Here is an 8,448-nt window from a genome sequence, read left to right as displayed (position 1 = left end):
ACATGGGCCAGGCTTGAGACTTGAGCAAGAGCACCACCGATAACACAGAACCTCAAGCCCAGTCTACAATGTCATCTGGGATAGGGTATCTCCTTGCTACAACAATCCACGGCCTGAAATGGCCACTGGATTCTGGTGGTGATAAGCAGGGTAATTGTAGAGGCCTCATTTGGCTTTGTTCTAGACAAAGATAAGAACCTCAAAGGACAAATAACAAAGGTGGTACTGGGCCTCAATGAACACCAGATAAGTGAATGAGTAACAGATAACTCTGTATCAATTAATATTTGCAGTGTATGGAACTCCAGAGGGCATTGGAGGTTCTGTGGCAAAACTCTAACCTTCCATTCAGGAGACCTGGATTTAATTCCCAGCCAATGCACCTAACTCGCAGCTCTTAGTAGAGATTGCCTGTTGCATGGTGGCTGAGCAGATTTCACCAGATCTTACAGACTAAGAAAGTCCTGGCAAGCTGCTTTTTAAAATTCACCAGTAAAAACCCTCTATACCCTAATTTTCAACTGATCAGGGAATGGCACAGCACCAGGCAGCGTTTCATTCTGTTATGCATGAGCTTGCCATGCTTTGCAGGCAGGCTGGATGGCAGCTAGGCAACAACAATAACCACATGGCATTCCAGAACTAGTTTCGTTGCTTTGGAAGACACAGCAGTCATTTCACATATGCTCCGTACATGATGACAGTGTAGGTGAAGAAAACAAATTAACACAGTGAGCTACATCTATTCAATAAACATGTGCTGAGCTCTAACTCTGGGCTAGTTTATGTGCTGGGGCAACTGTGACCAAGAAGACATGACTTCACAATGGGAGAACAAACAAATAATTTACAATATATAGTATATAGGGGATTATTGAACACTGTAGATTTTTAAATGCAGGGACCTTCAAATGGAGCACATTAATCAAGGAAAACCTTTCTGAGGAGGTAAAAGGAGAAGGAAGGAAAAATGTGCCCATACAAGCAAAGCTTGGACAGATGAGCTCAGAAGTAAACCCCGGCTCTTCTGCTTACTACTGCTTCATTTTGGCTGGTTCCCTCCTGTAAAGCCTCAGTTTCAGCATCTGTGATAAAACAGCAATAATAATAATAATAGTATCTGTTATCTCAGAGCATTGTGTGGAGTATTGAGTTAGTTAAGACAAGGAAAGCACTTAGAAGATTTACCGTATATACTCAAGTATAAGCCGACCCAAATATCGGCCAAAGCACCTAACTTTACCACAGAAACTGCATTAAAAATGTGCTGAAAAACTTGGCTTATACATGAGTGCATACGGTAATTACTCAATATGAAATAACAATAATTATAAGGTCTTAGTCAAGGCTGGAGCCAGGAAGGTCAGGATGAAAGGGTGAATTTGAGTCTTCTTAAAGGTGTGAAGTCGCAGCACTTAGTAACAGTCTATGTCTAGGTGACTATGTCTAGAAGAGAAAGCAGCTATAATCCTCGTGTCGTTGATGAAGTGTCAGAACAGCAGCAACCCCTGCAGACATTAGAAGGCCTACACTTGACCGTTGACTCTGACATTTGGTAGCAGGATACTATAGAAAAATCACGTAAAATTCTTACCTGCAGTTTCTTACTAGCTTCTGCCAAGTTGATCCTCAGCTGAAGGTGACTCCCAGATTTGAAATCAATGGAACAACATGTTGCCCAATTCTGTGCCATTGGATCAGACCAATGTGATCCATAGGTTTTTATGGGTTGATTTTAGGATATCTATCCCCAAACCTTTCTACTTAGTCTGTCTTAGCCTGGAATTCTATTCAGCATCATAGCAACACACAAGCTTCCATTGACAGAGGGATGGTGGCTGCCCATGAGATGCAGAGACAGGAAATCAACCCTGAGTATCCCTATAGAAGTAAGAATTCTACCTATGTGCTGCCGAGCCTGAGTCTCCACTAGCACATCCATAAAAATGGGATGTCATTGACTGCTCTACCTACCTCACAAAGACCCTTTGGTCAAATTGTTAAATGCCACAGACATGTGAATTATTATCCTGAAGGTTGTAGCTTGGGAAACCAGAAGTACATGCTTTAGACTGCATCTCATGGAAGACAAGGATATTCTAGATTTCCTTTTTTCCTTTTATTTGCTTTTAAAAGTTCTACAGCTGTGCTGCTCAAACTTAGTGGGGCCTTGGTAAATACATAAATATTTTTTTAATAGATCTGCTTGGGGCCTGAGTTTCCTCATGTCAAAGAAATTTTCAGGAGATACTGATGCCTCCCAGTTCATGGATCATCCTTGAAGTCACAAGGTTCCCCAGGATCATGTAAGCAAGGTGGTCCCATTCTTCAGAACGAGGCAGAAAAGCAGTCTGAGAGGTGGGGGTCCCATCACGTGTCCAGGATCCACAGCCCACAGCATCAGAATATCCTCCCTCCTTTAAAAAGAATCACTCTGGCACTTGCATGTCAAGTTCTATTCTAAAGTCTTGGCACATACTTACTGACTCAGTACACGCAAAGCAGTCATCAGGTGGTGCAAATTGTCAACACCTAGTCAAAAGATGGGCAGTAGGAACCCACACAGAGATGCCTCAGAAAACAGGCCTGGGAGTATGCTTGGGGAAGGTTATACCTTGGGAAGGATCACTCCTTGGGACAGGTCTCACACACACACACACACACACACACACCTTGAGCACCTATCTAGTCTGCACACATGGCATTGCCATGAGTCAAAATCGACTTAATGAAGCTAACAACAAACCCCACAATGTCTCTTTGTGAAATATTTGCTGCCTGTTTTATATAATTGTATACAGAAACAAATGTCAAGAGACATGGAATTATTTGCCCAGGTTCACAGAGCGCATGGTCCTTGGACCCTACCAACTCCAGAATGGGGCTCAGCACAATCAATCCAAGAGCGATCCAGGTTGATTCTGACTCATGGGGGCTCCATGGGGTTTTCAGAAGCAAATTGTCAGACTTTTCTTCTGAGACATTCTCGGTGAACTAGAACCGCTAACATTGTGGTAAGCAGCCAATTGTGCTTGCACCACCCAGGGACTCTGCGCCCGGAGCAGAGGATAATGAAACACAGCCCATGACATCCATGCTCAGCTGCCCCTCCAAACCACGGAGCAGAACAGCAGCTGCTGATACACCATCCACTTCTGAGGGCTGGTTAGAGCTGAGTCATCCAGTGGCAGCGGCCTAAAGAGGCAGTCCCAGATTTGTCCTCATTCCTATCCCACCCCACGTTCTTTCCCTTCCATTCCATCAGCCGCCTGGGCTCTATCCAACAAACCCCTTCCTTTGGCACATCACAAGGCTTACAGGCTTGGCTCTGAAGCCAGACTCCCTGGCTTTAAATCTTGGCTTCACTACTTACTAGTTAATTAAATACGGCAAGGCTGGGGTTTTCTCATCTGTAAACTAAGGATCATAATAGTCCCCCGCAGATCCTATAGCATGGTGGAGAGGATGAACTATAACCATGCAGGTAAAAAGCACTTAGCCTGATGCCTGATACACAGCGTGTGTTCCCTCTATGTTCCCACTTCAGTTATTAAGTCAAAGATGAGACTCGGACGGCAGCACCATGATGTCAGCCTGCCCCACCACAACCATCAGGTCCTTACTTTTAGCTGCTCTGAGAGACCCCCAGAGTGGGTGAGCTTGGGCATTATGAGTGAGTCATACACTGGCAGGATGGTCCAAGTCATTGCACCTGGTAACAGCATTCATCACTGCTTCTCTTAGAAGGTAGGGATATGTCACATTTACGGGGTCCCTTTATCTCATGCCAGGGAAGCACTGTGCACAAGTGTTTGGATCGGGACTTTGAACAGATTCTGTCTGGTGCAGTCAGGACCGATGATGCAGAGCAAGGATGAACCAGAATTTGCCAAATATGGGTGCCTAGAACCATACCCAGAATAGTAAAGTTACTCCCTATTGGAAACTGAATCTCCTTCTTGGAAAACAAGGGCAGCAGAGGCTTTGCATAGTAACCAAATCTCGTGAGTAGCAGAGTCCAACACACCAGTGCCCTGCTCAAAGATGGAAGCTGACTGCACAGTTTTAAAGGGGTGCCACTCTCCCCAGGGTTTATAATAATCCGATCTCCCACACCCAGCCCCTGAAATTGCTAACTACCCCTCTTTCAGTCTTCTGTTTCATGACTTTGACCCATAATTTTTCCCATTCCAGTTATTGTGGCAGGCTCCCATATTTTTCAAATTCTGGTATGTCCCAGGTTCATTTCAGGGACCTTGACTGAATTGGTTTGAACCAGTTTGAAGCCCTGGTATGGATAAACCATTCATCATTCTGGTTCTAGGCTTACTCTGACCCAGACAGTCTCCCTCTCAGCTCCACACTTACTTTAAAGATGGCTTTAGGCCCATGTCTCCACCCCTTTCTGCCCCCAGCCCCTCCTCCCTTCACCCCTACCGGCTGTCAGCAGCCACCTTCCCAAATCCCCCAGGGACCCAAGATGAAAGCACGAGATGTCCAGTGATGTGAATGGCAATTTCCAACAAGCCACGCTGGCCCTCCAGGATTTGTTAACTGCTATTAAAAGATACTCCAAGTCATTATTGTGACATTCTGGGGACTTGGCTGATTACAGCTAATCTCAGGCTCCCTTTGTGCTCCTAATGGAGAGGAGCGGCCTCATGTGAAAATCCCATTTTACGCCTTTCATCAGAAATTTACTGTCAGAAAAATAACTAGGGGTAGAACGTGATATTCAACAATTGAAAATGGGTATGATAAGGGTTTAAGCACAGAGGATAGAACTTTTTTTCATTCAGTGAGGTGTGCAGTAGAGATGATGGATACACAGGATAAGTTAAAGAGTCACAGACATTGAATCACGTGGCCAGTGAATAGTTCCCTTTTTTATTCTGTTTCAAGCTTTCTAATTACATCAGTGGGAACTGTTCCTTTGCCACCAGCGTGTCTTGAACACTAACAAGAGCTAAGTTCTCTTTTTAACAAAGAGAGAAGAGGACCAGACTAGTGGGCATAAAGTGTGGCCTGTTTAGGTCAAGATCCCAACTATGGTACGTACACCCTAGTTCTGTGACATTGGGCCAATGAATGAACTGAAAGGTTTCTCGCGTGGGTAATACCTTGGTTCTTGGCTTTGCACAATGAAAGAATTCACACCAAAGCCCATTTTGTGGTTCAAGTGGGTTTTTATGAAGGGCAGGACAAGTTTCAGGTTTTACAGTATCAAAGGGATTCGCAACTGGGCACGAGCAACCTCATAGAAAAAAGCACCCACATGTGCGGGACTGGGGGTGGGGGTGGGGTGAGGAGGGGTCGCATGGAGGCCAGAGAGCAAGGGGGCCAGAGCAAGGGACAAGCAGCGCATGGGCGTCCCCACCCTCCGACCTGCCTCTGACCAGGAGCAGGGTAAAAGAGGGCAGGCTTCCCACAAGCTGGGATATTTCAAGCCTTTGGGGAGGCATGGTTGATGGTACTGGTTGAAGTCATTGGCTAGGTTAAGCCCACTTGGGTGATGTCATGAGCCTAAGCCTACTTGGGACTGCCCTGGTGTGCCTCCCATCTGGCTGGGCGCTTGAGTGTAAACATGCTCACTTTGGGGTCTTCATAGGTGTCTAATGGTTGCCTGATTTCTTCCCAACCTCCTCTATGAGGGCCTTCACAGGCATGGAAGGGACAACCCCCCCGTCCCTAAATCTAGCTACCTAACAGAACCTTTCTGTGGCTCAGCTCTTCATCTGTAAAATGGAGTTTGATTGTGCCCCTCCCTGTATCTCTGGATGTGATCGTGTGTTAATAAGGACATACCAGAGCTGGGTGGGTCCTAACTCTAAACACGTCTTGGTTATTTCAAAGGAAAAAGAAGAAGAGACAGACAAAAACACACAGGAGACAGACAGCTGCCATATGTGGATGGGACTATAGGCAAAGGAACACCAAGCAGTCCCCAGAACCTAACAGAAAGGCCGCAGAAGGGATGAACCCAGCTGACAACCCGATTTGGAGATTCAGCCCCAGAACTGTAATAGCAACATAGAATGCATACGGAAAAGAAACATACTAGATTAAGAGTCAGTCACAAGTAGTATGTCAACAATACCAAAGCCCCAAAATCCAAACCACTGCCAGCAAGTCAATGCTGACTCCTAGCACAAACTCTAGGACAAGATAGAACTTATCCTGTGGGTTTCCAAGACTATAACTCTTGACCGGAGGAAAAGCCCTGCCTTTCTCCCAAAGAGCAGCTGGTGGTTTCAAACTGCTGACCTTGCAGCCCAATGCATAACCACCAAGCCACCAGGGTTCCTGGTGATAGATAGAATAGATAAAATCATCAAAGTGATACTCAAATGACAATCCTGGGAGGAGCAAGATCCAGTGCGATCCACTCATTTTACAAGTGAAGATCTGTAGCCCTGGAAGGCAAAGTGACTTCCTCAAAATCACACAGCAACCTAGTGGCCAGGTGGTTCTAGAATCAGAATGCTAACTCCTAGCACACTGTAGTCAAGACACTGGGTCTTACCAGCATGCCAAATTAGAAGATGCCCCTGGAAGGGAGAAGTTACATCTGATTTGAAGCCCTCGGAGAGAAACTATCCTTATGAAAGGTTCCAGCTACAATGAGTCACTTTGGTCACACACATACACAAACACAAAGAGAAGTAATATCAATTTTGGGGTTTTCAAAAAATTTAGGCAGGGCACAAAAACAACTCAGAACTCAAACTACAGTTGCCTTTGCAACATGTGCCTCTTTGTTTCTAATTTCTGTTTTCATCAAAGCATGTTCAGGCTAAAATAGAAAATACTGTAACAATCTTTATAAAAGGAGAAGGCCAGGCGAGAGGGTGTTTGTCTCATTGGAGAACGAAGAATGAATTTCCTTGGTCCTGTGTAACCACAGCATAACAAGATTACATCGCAGAGGCAGAATCAATCCGGTGGCAATTTGAGAGCAAAAACAAATTGCTCTCCAAGGCAGGTCTCAGTGGTTACTGACTTCAAAACTAAGCACCAGACTCCCAATTCTCTTTATCCTTCCTGATTAATAGGCAGAGTTGGGGCCATTTAATTTCCAACTTCATTAGCTTGGGAGAATGAAGTGGTCTGGGTTCTATTAGTAGGAGTGAATAACCACCTCCGTTCCACACTCCCTGCAAACAGCAATCTATTACACTTCTTAGCCTTCTCGCTCCCTCCATTCCTCTGTTATTAGGTGCTATTGAGTTGGTTCCAGCTCATAGCAACCCTGTGTACAACAAAATGAAACTCCTTCTAATCAGATGGCATCCTCACGGTCATTTTGATGTTTAAGCCCACTGTTGGAGCTGCTGTGTCAATCCACCTCACGGAGCATCTTCTTCCTTTTCACTGATCTTCCACTTTGCCAAACATGATGCCCTTCTCTATGGACTGATTCCTCCTAATACTATGTCCAAAGTATGTGAGACAAACTTTCGCCATCCTCACTTCTAAGGAAGGACAAATCTGTGGCTTATGAATCAAATCTGGGGCAAAAAAAAAAAAAAAGAATTTGACCTGAAAACCAGATAAAGGGCTCTGTCCTGGAACTCCATGGGGAAAAGCCAAGTTTTCTAACAACTAAAGAATGTTAGAGCTGCTCAAGCTTCCTTCCTACCTATATCTCTATATATTTGAGGATTCCACACTCAATTCTTCAAGGGCAAAAAAATAATGTAAATGCATGCAGGCAGCCCTCGACAACAGAACCCGGAGGGAGTGTTTTTCTGAAGGAAGAGCAGCCACTGGGTTACAGTCAACTGTTGCTTATTATCCAGTAGCGCCAACTGTTCTCATTATTAAAGAGAGGCCAGGAATCCAACTATTAGTAAATTTTTCTGATGTCAGTAATTAATTAACTTCTTGCAAAATTCAGTGATCAGCCTGCTCCCCTCTGCTCTGTACCCTCTCCCCAGTCCATGCACCAGCAGAGTCCTCATTAGCCCTCTAGAATCCATTTCTCATCTCGGACCCTTCTCTGATTTTTCTTGGACCAATATTGAAGGCATGGATGAAGGAGAAAGAAGCAATAAAGGAAAGAGAGAAGATCTAGGAAATGTGCTGCCCTTAGCATCAGGGTGGAGAAAGTTTAAGAGAACCTAGTCAACAGTATATGAACAACCAGTTAATATGACTGTTACATTTGAACAACCACCACGAATGCCAAAGGTGAAGCAATCAGAGATTTTTACCAACCTTTACAGCATGCAATTGACCAGGCATGAAGTCAAGATGCATCAATAATTACCGGTGAATGAAAAGTTGGAAAGAAAGTTTTCCTTATTCCTTATTTCCTTATGTTAAAAAAAAAAGCATTGGAAGTTGGAAAATATGGTCATGGTGATAAAATACCAGAGATTACATGACAGAATCTTACAAGACTAAGTACCTACTCATTGCAAGTACGTTTATGTCAACAACATAGAT

Source organism: Echinops telfairi, unplaced genomic scaffold (genome assembly GCF_000313985.2).
Source record: "Echinops telfairi isolate 266 unplaced genomic scaffold, ASM31398v2 ScPeMD7_7469;HRSCAF=8507_0, whole genome shotgun sequence".
In the NCBI taxonomy this organism is placed as follows: domain Eukaryota; kingdom Metazoa; phylum Chordata; class Mammalia; order Afrosoricida; family Tenrecidae; genus Echinops; species Echinops telfairi.
This window is presented reverse-complemented; position numbering follows the sequence as displayed.